This window comes from Nicotiana tomentosiformis, chromosome 6, assembly GCF_000390325.3.
Source record: "Nicotiana tomentosiformis chromosome 6, ASM39032v3, whole genome shotgun sequence".
Classification (NCBI taxonomy): Eukaryota; Viridiplantae; Streptophyta; class Magnoliopsida; order Solanales; family Solanaceae; genus Nicotiana; species Nicotiana tomentosiformis.
In genome coordinates, this window is record NC_090817.1 from 131,879,358 (window position 1) to 131,894,310 (window position 14,953).

Genomic DNA, 14,953 nt, shown 5'->3' on the forward strand with positions numbered 1-14,953 from the left:
TGTGTGTATTCATCGGAAGGTTTCTCTTGAATTCCATAACTTACACGTATATTCGTGAGTGGGGTCATAGACCCGTAAAAACTTCACAATCTTATGGGATCAGGCTGTTCGCCTCGGCAAGATATTATAACACACTCTTATAGGATCGAGTCGTTCGCCTCGGCAGAAAATTATAACACACTCTTATGGGATCGGGTTCGCCTCGGTAAGATACCGTAACACACTCTTATGGGATCAGACCGTTCGTCTCGGTGGGATATTGTAACACACTCTTATGGGATCGGGTCGTTCGCCTCGGCAAGATACTGTAACACACTCTTATGGGATCAGGCTGTTCACCTCGACAGTTTTATGTATCGTATTCTTATGTGATCGGGTCGTTCGCCTCGGCAGAATTATGTATCACTCTTATGGGATCGGGTAATTCATCTCGGTAGTTCTATGAAACACTCTTATGGGATCGGGTCGCTCGTCTCGGCAGAATCGTGCGAAATACTTGATAAGCAGTCCGTTTACTCATGAGTTTCCTGACTTGAAATATGACCGTTGATTTGGTATTGACCATTACGTATTTCATTTGAGGAGGTATCCGATAATTGAGGACTTTTGTGTTCATTGTTCAGTTGTAGACCATATTAATTGCCTATATTTGTACTCATTGTTTACTTTCCATCTTTCATACTTGTGTGCTTTGTTATTATTGATTTACTGAACCACTAGTAAGTGTCAATGTTGACCCCCCGTCACTACCTCTTCGGGGTTAGGCTAGATATACTTACTGAGTATGCATTGATTTATGTAGTCATACTGCACTTCTACACTAAATATGCAGAATCTGACAGGTTCATTTGGTTGTCATTTGGGCGCGTAGGCGCAACTGCGGAGGGGACTTTATGGTGAGCTGCATTCCATGCTATGATTCGCAGCACACAGAGTTTTCATCATAATTATTTAGTTTATCCTGTCTATCTTGTATTCCAGACAGATGTTGTATTGTTATTGTACTTCCTAGTAGATGCTCATGCACTTGTGACACCGGATTTTGGGGTGTTCTAGGATTTGTTTATGGTTTGCTTTACATTGACACACTATTACTTTATATTGTAATTAAATTGTACGTATCTATAATTTTTTTATGCATTGATCTCTCTATCTAATAAGATTTATGATTTCAAAAATAATAAAATGAATAATTCAGTTGGTAGTTCACCGTTGGCCTGCCTAACGGCGACGTTAGGCACCATCACGACCTATATTGAGATTTAGGTCGTGACATCATGGAACATCAAGCAACATTGCCAATTCCATATCAATGTCCATCAAACATTATAGATCAATTAAAACGAAGCTATATAGGAGCTTACAAATATTAGTATGATAATTTATAATTAGCTACTAAGAGGCCTAGTTCAAATAAAACTCTTCCTAGAAGGTGGCTGCGTAGATTAGGTGCTCTTTAATAGATTTGTATTTGTATGTGAAATTTGAAACTTCTATTAATTAAACGGCTTTAGCCTTGAATGTTTTTTATGAATTGTCTTACTTAGTTACTTTATGGCTTGAGATTATATTAAATAAATTACAAGTCTATTATAATTACTAAAATATTTTGTTACAAGTTTTTTGTTTTAATACTTTATAATTTTTTACTTAGTTTCTTTATGATTTATTAAGTTTTAAGTTTATTTAAAAAAGTCAAAAAACTAGCCATTGCGAACTTTAAAAACTTAGTCATCGTCGACTTTAAAAAAAAATAATTGTTGCTATCTATAAAAAAAGTCATTGCCAGTTTTACTGCTTAAATATTTAAATGATTATTTTTAAAAAAGCCCATTTAGGGCTCACGTCCCGTCCCATCCCGTTTGTTAGTGGGACGGGAGGGGCCTACCGGATCGTCCCGTTTATTCCCTCCCGTTTAAGGCTCGTCCTGTCATTGTCCCGATAAAATTCTGTCCTGTTCCATCCTGATAATTTATCCCATCTCGTCTCATCCCGTTGGATAGCCATAGTATTACATCTTTCGTTAAAAGTTGGTAGTATCAATACCCTTATCGTAATCAAAAGTGCTCGTTTTTACCCTCCATTACCCCCTAGATGATAGAAAAATACTTTTGATATCTCAAAAAAGAAATATTCCAAAACTATGTCTAGATTCATTTTCTTACTATTATACTAATGATTCATTATTATAGTAATTATTTTAAATATATTTGTAACAGAAAATTAGTTTAATTTTGTAGTCAATTGGGACAAAATTAATTTGGCTATTGAATGAGACTTGAACGTTACTTTTGGTTACAACCGTTTGGCATATTGAGTAGCCTTAATCTTAATGGCTATAAAGTTTCTTAACGTCTATTACATTAAGCCTTAATGGCTTAAATCTTCATCAGATGTTCAATTTTTTTTGGGACTATTTATATATATTTCTTGTGATCATTTTGATGTATGAATAAAGTCTAAGAACAAAGTAAAAGCTTTTCTACTATTGTGTTGGTTATCTTTGTTAATCTTTGTTGTTTCTGCTCCTACTTTATACTAGAAGAGCTTGTTGAATCCTGGGGATACGCCTAATTTTATTTATCATGGTGTGGGCGAAATATCCTTTAGGACAGTGTCCTTGACATGCCTCAAGCTACATCTTATTCTCCATACTTCAATATTTTTACAACAATCTTAAGGATATTTTCACATTGTTATTATGGAGAATAACGCTGCTAATGTTGCTGTTGATACTACTACACCCGTTGCACCAACTGTTTCTGTTATAATTCCATCACCAATTACCTATGCCAAACATTTTTCTGATGTTTCGAAAATTGAGATTTTTGGTGGAGATAATTTTAAGCGTTAGCAGCGGGAACACGTGTATTCTATTTTGGATATGCATGGAGTTACTTTCGCACTTACTGATCCTAAGCCAACTAAAGCATCTTCTATTCAGATGGGTCAATGGATTCATGCTAATAAGGTATGGAGACATACTATAATTTCTACTATTTCTAATGAATTGTTCGATTTCTACGTTTCTTACAAGGCGGCAAAAGAAATTTGGGAGTCAATGATAACAAAGTACACTGCTGAATACGCTACCAAACAAAAATTCGTGATTGGAAAATTACTACAAGTGGGAGATGAGGATAAGGACATAACTGCACAAATCAACGAATATCACAAGCTGATTGAAGATCTCAAATCTGAAGATATCTCTGTGTCCGAATAGTTTGTTGCTGGTATGCTTATTGAAAAACTTCCCAAATCTTGGAGTGACTACAAATAACAATTGAAATACAGACACAAACAGTTGTTGCTGAAGGACTTGGTCAAGCACATTATAATTGAAAATACCAACCGTAAGCAAGTTGTTGCTGACAAAGGAAAGGAGATTGCTACAAGAGCCAACCTTGTGGAGGAAAACAAGTGGCTAAACAAATCAAACAACATGTACGATAAAAAAATGGTTATAAGCCCAAAACCAACAATCAAACCTTCAAGAAAAAAGGCAACTGCTGCTTTGCGCAATTATCTACAAGAATGTAGATGTTTGGCAAAGAAAAATTATCCTTTGGACTTGCTTTGTTCAGGTCTCTGTAGTCAACACAAACTCTAATTTTTCCATCCTTCTTTGGCACATGCACAACATTTTCCACCCAGGTGGTGTGTCGGACAGCTCTGACCACATTGACGCTTAGTTGCTTCATTATTTCCTCTTTGATTTTGTCACTCATGTCCGTTTTAAATTTTCGTTGCTTCTGTTGGACTGGTAGAAAATCAGGATTTGTGGGAAGCTTATGGACCACTAGATCAGCACTTAAACCCGGCATATCATCATAATACCAAGCAAACACATCTTTGTATTCAAATAAAAGTTGAAACAACAAATCTCTAGCTTTTTGTTCAGTGTGAATGCTTATCTTTGTTTCTCTAACTTCTTCCCGACTTCCGATATTAATTGGCTTAGTTTCATTGAGGTTGGGCTTAGGCATATTTTTAAATTGTTCCAACTCTCTTTTTATTTCCTCAACAGCCTCATCTTCATCATACTAAGATGTGATAAATGAGTGATAACGGTAAATCAAATTATGACAGGACGATGGAGTGTATACTCATGCGAAGGGAATAAAAAAGGAGACGGGCCTTGAAACAATAAAAGGGCATAAGCCATAAAGTCATATCCTCATTTCGAGAAATAAGTTGGTGACTCCAACGTAATTACCAAAAGGATAAGTTAGACCCCAGAGTAATAAAAATCTCTATGGGCTAGTGAACAAAATAAACTGAATATGAATTAGAGACCGAAGGATTTGATAATAGTTGGCATTGTGAGAATTTCAGAGACCGCGTTCCGCCAATAATAGAATGGACAACAGAAGAACAACATTTAAAGGCCATTCAGGAAGACTCTTCCCTAAAGCAAGCATTGTTAGTAGAGTTAAGCTTAAGGGACTACGTATGCCAATTACACTATATGTCACCCTCGCGAGATTGTGTAGCAAACCTGGCCACCATGCTGCTCAATGTCGGAAAAGGACTGGGAATGACAATCCCGCTAAGGCTAAAGTAAATTTAACTGAAGCCAAAGCAGATGGCATAATTGTTGCAGTTGTTTCCCAAGTGAACCTTGTGGCCAATGTGAAAGATTGGGTGTTAGATTCTGGTGTCCCTAGGCACATATGTGCTAACAAAAAAGACTTTGTGTCTTACACCCAAGTTGAGGAAGGAGAAGAGGTTGTATATCTTGGTGACTCAAGGACTACTCCAGTTCTTGGAAAAGGCAAAGTTCTTCTCAAAATCACATCTGAAAAAACACTGGCATTGAATGATGTGTTGCATGTTCCTAGTATCCAAGTCAATTTGGTCTCTGTGGGATTATTAGAAAAAGTGGAGGTGAAGGTTTCTTTTGAATTTGATAAGGTCGTGTTAACCAATAATAATAATTTTGTTGGCAAGGGTTATTATAGCCATGGCTTGTTTGTACTTAATGTTATGAATGAAAATACTAGTTCTTCTGCTTACTTGATTGATTCTTTTAATTTATGGCATGCTAGATTAGGACATGTTAGTTTATCTTATATTAAGAAAATGGATTCTGAAGGTCTTATTTCAAATATTGATAAGTGTGAAGTTGGTCCCGAAGCTAAACAAACTGAAAAATCATGTGCTTCTGTGTTTAGAGAATCTGAATTGTTAAGTTTAATCCATACCGATTTAGGAGACTTGAAACAAACTATGACTAGAGGAGAAAAAAATATTATGTGACATTTATAGACGATTTTTCTAGATATACAAAAGTTTATCTGTTGAGAAATAAAGATGAAGCTTTTGATAAGTTTTTAATTTATAAATCTGAAGTAGAAAATTAATTAGATAAGAAAATTAAAAGAGTTAGATCCGACAGAGGTGGTGAATTTATTTTGTTGAATGACTATTATGAGAAAGAAGGCATAATTCACGAGATAACTCTGCCATATTCTCCACAATCAAATGGTGTAGCGGAAAGAAAAAATAGGACATTAAAGAAAATAATGAATAGTATGCTTGTTAGTTCTGGTGCCCCGGATAATCTTTGGGGTGAAGCCATTTTATTTGCTTGTCATTTACAAAATAGGATTCCCTATAAGAAAACGGGTAAAACTCCCTATGAGTTGTATAAATGGTATCCTCCTAATTTGGAATATTTGAAAGTGTGGGGGTGCCTTGCCAAAGTTATGTTACCCGATCCTACAACAACAACAATAACAACATCCCAGTAAAATCTCATTAATGGGGTCTGTGGAGGGTAGTGTGTACGCAGACCTTACCCTTACCCCGAAGGAGTAGAGAGGTTATTTCCGAAAGACCCTCGGCTCAAGAAAACAAAAAGACAAAAGGACAAAAAGAGACAATATTAGTATCACCATATCAATCATAGGAAAAATTGGAATACCATGAAATCCAGAAGAGAGATGCAAAGCAAAAGTGATAGCTAGTAAATAGGACCTGTACTAAAAAGCGAAATAGTAAGATACAACATTGCCACTAGCTATCTTAGACAAAAACCCTACCTGTCTAGTCCCACAATGGTACGAAGTAAGGCAAGAATCAACTACCTCCTAACCTACAACCCTAATACTCGACCTCCACATCTTCCTATCAAGTGTAATGTTTCGGAAATCTGGAGCCTCGTCATATCCTGCCTAATCACATTTCCCCAATACCACTTAGGCCGCCCTCTACCTCTTCTCGTGCCCTCCACAACCAGCCGCTCGCACCTCTGTACCAGAGCATCTGGGCTTCTCCTCTGAACATGCTCGAACCATCTAAGCCTCGCTTCCCGCATCTTGTCATCAATGAGGGCCACGTGCACCTTCTCCCGAATATCATCATTCCTAATCTTATTTATCCTAGTGTGCCCACACATCCACCTCAACATTCTCATTTCTGCTACTTTTATTATTTGGATATGTGAGTTCTTAACGGGACAACACCCAGCCCCACACATCATGGCCGGTCTAACCACCGCTTTATAGAACTTACCTTTGAATATCAGTGGCACTCTCTTGTCACACAGGACTCCAGATGCTAACCTCCACTTCATCCATCCTACCCCAATACAGTGTGTGACATCCTCGTCGATCTCCCCTCCCCCTGGATAACCGAACCAAGGTACTTGAAGCTGTCTCTACTCGGGATGACCTATGATTCAAGTCTCATATCCACGTGCACTTCCCCCGGCTCAGCGCTGAACTTACACTCCACGTATTCCGTCTTCGTCCTGCTCAGCTTGAAACCCTTAGACTCAAGAGCCTGTCTCCAAACCTCCAGCCTCTCGTTAACACTGGCTCGCGACTCATCAATCAGAACTATGTCATCAGCGAATAGCATGCACCATGGCACCCCCCCTGAATATGGTGTGTTAACGAGTCTATCACTAGGGCGAATAAGAACGGACTGAGCACAGAACCTTGATATAACCCCATTACAACCGAAAAATGCTCAGAGTCACCTCCTACTGTCCTAACCCGAGTCTTAGCCCCATCATACATGTCCTTAATCGCCATAATGTAGGGAACCGATACACCTTTTGCCTCCAGGCATCTCGAGAGAACTTCTCTAGAAACTTTGTCATACGCTTTCTCTAGGTTAATAAACACCTTGCGCGGATCCTTCTTCCTCTCTCTGTACAGTTCCACCAACCTCCTAACAAGGTGTATAGCTTCTGTAGTCGAACGACCCGGCATGAACCCGAAATGGTTGTCGGATACAGACAATGCCATCCTCACCCTCGCTTCAACCACCCTCTCCCATACTTTCATGATATGACTCAGTAATTTGATACCTCTATAATTGTTACAACTATGGATATCACTTTTGTTCTTATACAATGAAACCACCGCACTCCACCTTCACTCATTCGGCATCCTCTTCACCTTAAAAATAACATTAAACAACCCAGTCAACCACTCCAAACCTGCTCTCCCCACACACTTCCAAAATTCCACAGGAATCTCGTCTGGACCGGTCGCTCTACCCCTACTCATCTTACGCATAGCTCTCACGACCTCCTCAACCTCGATACGCCTGCAGTATCCAAAGTCACGATGAGTCTCGGAATGCTCTAATTCGCCTAGCACAATATCCCGATCCCCTTCTTCATTCAGAAGTCTATGAAAGTAAGTCTGACATCTCCTTTTAATCTGGGCATCTTCCATCAATACTCTACCATCTTCATCCTTGATGCATCTCACTTGGTCCAAATCCCAAGCCTTCCTCTCTGTCAACTTGGCCAGTCGGAATAACTTCTTCTCCCCTCATTTTTTCTCCAGTTCCTCGTACATACAACTATAAGCTGCAGTCTTAGACTCTGTGACCGCCAACTTAGACACATTCCTAGCTGCCTTATACCTCTCCATGCACGCTCTCCTCTCCTCCTCACCTATACGTCCCACTAACTTCAGGTACACCGCCTTCTTCGCTTCCACTTTACCTTGGACCACTTTATTCCACCACTAGTCTCCTTTGTGCCTACCTGAGATGACCGTCGAGACCTCCTAACACCTCTCTCGCATCCTCCCTAATACAGTTTGTTGCCGCTGACCACATAGTGCTCGCGTCACCACTGCTCCTCCAAGCTCCCATAGCCGACAATCGCCCCTCCAACTCTTGGGCTTTATCCGTAGTTAAGGCTCCCCACCTGATTCTCGGTCTTCCTCAAGTAGACTTTTTCGTCCTCTTTAACATAATACCAACGTCCTGTTACACCCCATATTTTCATACATGAAAGTACGCCATAAGTAAATTGATATAAGCTCGAAAATAAGATATTATATTCCGCATTTTCGTACGTTAAAGTTTCGTCTTTAGTTAATCGACGTAGACTCGGGGATGGTATTATCTCGAGGTTATACGCATCTATACTATTTATAACGAGCGATAAGTAAGTGCCGTAAAAGATAAATGGTAAACGAATCAAAGAAAATGAGTTTCGTTGAAGGTTGTCGATTTGGGATAAAATACGGTCCTAGCTACAATACCCAGCATTTATGGACTAATGCCATACAAGGTACCCCACGACCACGATAGTAGGATACGTAAAGTGTATTAAAAGTGAGTAGTATTTTAAGTAATTTGAGATAATTTTTGATTATATGGATAATTGGGTAATTATAAATTTTTAGTGAAAGATTAACTAAATAATTAAGCTAATTAAGTAATTAAAGTTATGGATAACTTTAAAGGACCTAAATGTGGCAGCAAATTCCCTAGAAAATAATGGCTCTTAGTTCATTAAGGTTAGGTGGCATAGTTAGGAAGCCTTTAGGCAACACTTAGCCACAAAGTGGGCCCCATATGCTTACAAATTTAAGAGACTTTCTTCCCTTATCAAGATGGGATACAAGATTGCTAAGTTACGGATGAGGGCTCAAATTTTGTGTTTAAAACTTCATAATATGTCAAGAACAAAGACACCTCTTTTCTTATGATTTAAATACAAAGACTTGTAAGCAAGGTGGTAAGCACAAAACCTTTCATTTCTATTATTTGAATACAAAAGACTTTATATCAGAACTTAGCAACACTTCACTTCATAACGGAACGTTAGCAATTCTTACAATTCAAGTTCCTACAAAGACATTAATAACGAGATTTCTTCAACCAAATACAACGAAGAATTATTAGAAGCTTAACAACGTAAAAATTTTGCGGTTCTAAAAGAGTACGGTGCAACCTTTTTCAAGAATATTATACGGATTTTTTTTACTCCAGGTATGTTAAGGCTACCCCTTCTTTCTTTTGGCATGATCTATACGACACAAAAGAAACGAGCAAATGCACAATTTCCATAAATGACTCTACTCATAGAAATACTAGAGATGTCTATATTCTTGATTCCCATGTGAATTATTATTATATCTTGTGTTCATGGGTCTCAGAAAAATATGTATTTGATAAAGTTTATCCGAAAGGCATATTGATTTTTATGGTATTTTGAGAAAATCTTATTAACGTATTTCTTATGCATTGCATGCATTTATACATGTACATTGACCCATGACCAGATGACATTATATACACGTATATATGTATATTATATTTACATGGGATATGGGAAAAAGGATACGGTATTATATACGCACCACCACCTGATCAGCTGGTATACGTTGATGATTTTTCCCACAGTGGCTGAGATGATATGATGGGATGCCCTCAAAGGCCTGATGATGTTATGAAATATGTACCTATGCACGACATGACATTCATACGCATATGCATGATACTATGAGTATTTCATGATTTACAGAGTTATCCAGACTTACAAGTTGAGTCATTTACTCTATATTTCTCCCAGGTCTGTTATGTACTTATTTATGTGCCTTACATACTCGGTACATTATTCGTACTGATGTCCCTTTTGCCTGGGGACACTGCGTTTTATGCCAGCAGGTCCCGATAGACAGGTCGAGAGTCCTCCAAGTAGGCTATCAGCTCAGCGGAGGATGTTGGTGCGCTCCATTTACTCCGGAGTTTCTTGTTTGGTCAGTATGATTTACACGCATATTGTTTGATATGGCGGGGCCCTGTCTCGACCTTTATGTACTCTTAGAGGTTTGTAGACAGATGTCATGTATACGAATGCTTGTATGGCCTTGTCGGTCTATGTTTTGAGTATATGAAAGATCATACAGACCTTATCGGCCCGTATGTCATATGCATAAGTTTGGATTACATGTTGGGTCGTCCAATGTCGAGTATTTTCCCTATGTTTTATTCTATTTATCTCACGGCAACCTCTCTGGCTCATTTACCTATGGTAGTACGATACGAAAGATACGCTACGTAGGTACTCGGTTGAGTAAGGTACCGGGTGCCCATCGCTGCCCATCGGTTTGGGTCATGACACGTCCATTACCAAGAGCCTATGTTGCGTCGCGAGTATCTCACCCGGAATCACCTTACAATCCTTGCACATCCCTCTGTCACACCTCGTAAGGAGGAGATAATCAATCTGAGTCTTCGCCACTGCATTTTGAAAAGTAACCAAATGCCCCTCCCTCTTCGGAAAGCTAGAGTTCGCAATCACCAATCCAAACGCCTTAGCGAAGTACAACATCAATGTACCTCCTCCGTTCCTCTCCCCAAAATCGAAGCCTCCATGCACCTTGCCATAACCACCTGCGCTCGACCCAATATGCCCATTGAAATCCCCTCCTATGAATAGCTTCTCAGCAAGCGGAACCTGGCATACAATCTCATATAACCCCTCCCATAAGCGTCGTTTAACCTCCTCATCGAGGACCACATGCGGCGCATATGTGCTAATGACGTTTAGGGTGCACTCTCCAACCACTAACTTAATAATCATCAATATATCATTCACTCATCTAACCTCAACCACAGACTCTCTAAGTTCTCTATCCACCAAGATGCCCACTCAATTCTTACCTTTCTGGACTCCTGAGTACCAAAGTTTATACCCTTCTGTGTCTTTCGCCCTCGACCCTACCCACCTTGTCTCCTGGACACACGCTATATTGACCCTCCTCTTCTGGAGGATCTTCGCCAACTCTATGGACTTACCGGTCAATGTACCTACGTTCCATGACCTAATTCTCAACCTACAGACACCCTTGTTCCCTTTACCTCCCTTGCCTCATGCCCCACCCCCCGTTCCCCTGGAGGACATGACCTCACTCGACCATCCCAGACCACAACCAATATATCTACGGCAGAGTAAGGGGAATCACTATCATACGCAAGGCAACAGACTAAACCAGAAGAAGACAAGTTGCAACTACAGGCACACTAATACGGTGAATAAACTAATACGAACTAAGATGGCATCAATTTAACTAACACAACAAAGGGAAACTGAAAAACGGGAGGTACCAACTCCCGCGAGTAAAACCTTGTAATTGTCTTGGATAAAAGGATAAAAGGCAACTGACCCAATATTAACAAATAGCAAATTCTAAGCAAGAACAATAGAACCTGAAGTCACAACGAGTATCGAGAAAGGTGTTGTCCACAACAGCTATGTTTTGGAAGTTCCCGCCCGCTTCGCCTGAAGCTCGCTGGAAAATTATCTCAGCCTCCGCCGCCCCTAGGCTAGGTCAGTGCGCCAGAAAATAGGGGAACGAGGTGGAAGAGACGAGGTATAGGGGAGAGAAAAAAAAGAAGAAGAAGAAAAGTGAAATATAAGGGGGGGGGGAGATCTGAAAAGCAAGAGGAGGGGGGAGAAGCAGACAAGAAAGAAACAGAAGTAAAGAGGAAGAAGAAGAAAGCAGGAGAGAGAAAGAGAGGAAAAAAAGACAAGGGATGGGGTGGGTGGTGGTGGGGTGGGGGGGTCTTACCTGGTCCGGAGGTCCGGTGAAAGGGACGTTAGAGAGATCAGAGAGAGACGTTAGGAAATATTTGATTGTATCTAAAACATAGGATTTAAAACATTTGATTGTATGTTTATTGGGTATGCTGAAAGTAGTACATCATATAGATTTTTAGTAGTCAAAAGTGATGTGCTTGAACACAATACTATTGTTGAAACAAAAAATGTTAAATTTTTTGAAAATATTTTTCCTTTAAAATTTGAGAATATTTATGATGCTCCTATTATTCCAAGTGACAATATTTCACATCTTCCAATTATTCAAAATGATTTTGAAAGTGAGGACTTAAGAAGAAGCAAAAGACCAAGGAAAGAAAAATCTTTTAGTAATGATTTTTATACTTATCCTGTGGATAATGATCCTTTAACATATTCTGAAGCTATTTCTTCGTCTGATGCCTCATTTTGGAAAGAAGCTATTGATGTAGAAATAAATTCAATTTTACAAAATAAAACATAGATTTTAGTTGATTTACCTCCGGGAACTAAACCCATTGGCTGTAAATAGATTTTTAAAAAGAAACTCATTCCGGATGGTTCCATTGATAAATACAAAGCTAGACTTGTTGCAAAAGGTTTTACTCAAAAGCAAAATATTGATTATTTTGATACTTATGGCCCCGTAACTAGAATTTCCTCAATTCGTATTTTACTTGCATTGGCTTTTATTTATAACCTTTTTATTCACCAAATGGATGTTAAAACTGTATTTTTAAATGGCGATTTAGTTCTAGCCTTGATTTGGTACATAAATTCAATTTTTTCTGTCTTCTAATTTTGACATGAAAGACATGGGAGAGGCTATCGTTGTTTTAGGCATGAAAATTATAAGAGATGACAATAGCTTGATGTTGACTCAAGAACATTATATTGAAAGAATTCTTAAAAAATTTGACATTTTTGATATGGTACCTGTAAGCACTCCTTATGATGCTAGTAGTCAATTAAAAAATAATAAGGGAGATGTTGTAGATCAAAATAAATATGCTCAAATTATTGGTAGCCTAATGTATTTGATGAATTTCACTATACCTGATATAGCATATGTTATGTGTAGATTGAGTAGATATACCCAAAACCCGAGTCATAATCATTGGAATGCATTAGTAAGAGTATTGAAATATTTGAGAGGTACCATGAACTATGGTATCAAATATAGTAGATTTTCCACTGTATTAGAAGGATACATTGATGCTAACTGGATCTCTGATTCAGATGAGATAAAATTCACTAGTGGTTATGTGTTCACCCTTGGAGGGGGTGTTGTGGCATGGAAATCAGCTAAACAAACTATAATAGCTAGATCTACCAGGAAATCTGAGTTTGTAGTATTGGAATTGGCTGGCAATGAGGCTGAGTGGTTAAAGAACCTTTTGGCAAGTATTTCACTGGGAGTAAAACCGACACCTTCTGTGTCGTCGATGCATTGTGATTGCCAAGCTGCAATAGCCATTGCTAAAAATAAATCCTTTAATGGGAAGAGTAGACATATCCGATTGAGACATAATGTGATAAAGCAGCTGCTGAAAGATAGAATTATTTTCACAGATTATGTGAAGTCAGAAGTGAATTTGGCCGATCCTCTGACTAAACCTTTGGGAAGAAAATTAATATCTGAAACATCGAGGGAAATGGGACTATTGCCAATTTGAGTTATATCAACAATGATGGTAACCCAACCTATGTGATTGAAAATCCCATGAAGTAGGTTTATATGGGTAATAACAAGTCATTAGTTGATGTTTATATGGATAATAACAAGTCATTAGTTGATAAAATGTGCACTATTAGATTTTGTCCCTTCCTATGGTGTGTATATAGTGCAATTCTGCAAGGAATGAGAGGTTGAGTTATTAAAGTCTTAATCTAATCCATAGCCTAATTTTAGGTGGTGTATTGCGCTGCAGAATACACTTGATGGATGGACCTATATGAGTGTGGAGTGGGGTCGCTCCTATGAAATTTATGGCAAAAAATTTCTATAGCACTCATGAAAACTAGGCGCGCGCATGGCCTATTAGCGCAAAATCGCGATAAACAACAAAATGTGTGCGGGTGTAATGTGATAGATAAGACACTAAACTTACAAAAGAATTCTTGGTTCATAGAAGTTTTAAACTTCACCAATTATTCTGTAAGTTTAATCTTATTTTATCTAGGTCTTGTTCATAGTCCAAGAGACACGAGATTAGACGCATTATGCTCATTTGTAAAAATCCAGCAAATTATTTTATTATTTCATTATTTTTTAATATTCTTTTTGAGATATGTGGGGGATTGATAGAAAAATACTTTTGATATCTCAAAAAAGAAATATTCCAAAACTATGTCTAGATTCATTTTCTTGCTATTATATTAATGAGTCATTATTATAGTAATTATTTTAAATATATTTGTAACAGAAAATTAGTTTAATTTTGTAGTCAATTGGGACAAAATTAATTTGGCTATTGAATGAGATTTGAACGTTACTATTGGTTACAACCGTTTGGCATATTGAGTAGCCTTAATCTCAATGGCTATAAAGTTTCTTATCGTCTGTTACATTAAGCCTTAATGGTTTAAATCTTCATCGGATGTTCAAATCTTTTTTGGACTATTTATATATATTGCTTTGTGATCATTTTGATGTATGAAAAAAGTCTGAGAACAAAGTAAAAGTTTTTCTACTATTGTGTTGGGTTATCTTTGTTAATCTTTATTGTTTCTGCTCATAGTTTATACTAGAACTTTAGAAGAGCTTTTTAAATCTCGAGAAATACACCTAATTTTATTTATCATAGTGCGTGCGAAATATTCTTAAGGACAGCGTCGTTTACACGCCTCAAGCTACCTCTTATTCTCCGTACTTCAATATTTTTACAACAGAGGTCACTATCTTATTTGGCCAACAACCAAAAATAACCAAAAGCATCCACCTTCTATCTCCACCAAACTTAACCTCCGTCTTTTTAACCCAGATCTCATCAGTCTTCAGCTACGCCACCACCAATGGACAGACAAACCACCTTCAAATAAAAATAAAGAAGAGAAAGAGTAGTAGGGAGCCTTTAAATTAAATATTGAATTTAAAGTTTGTTTTAAATAAAC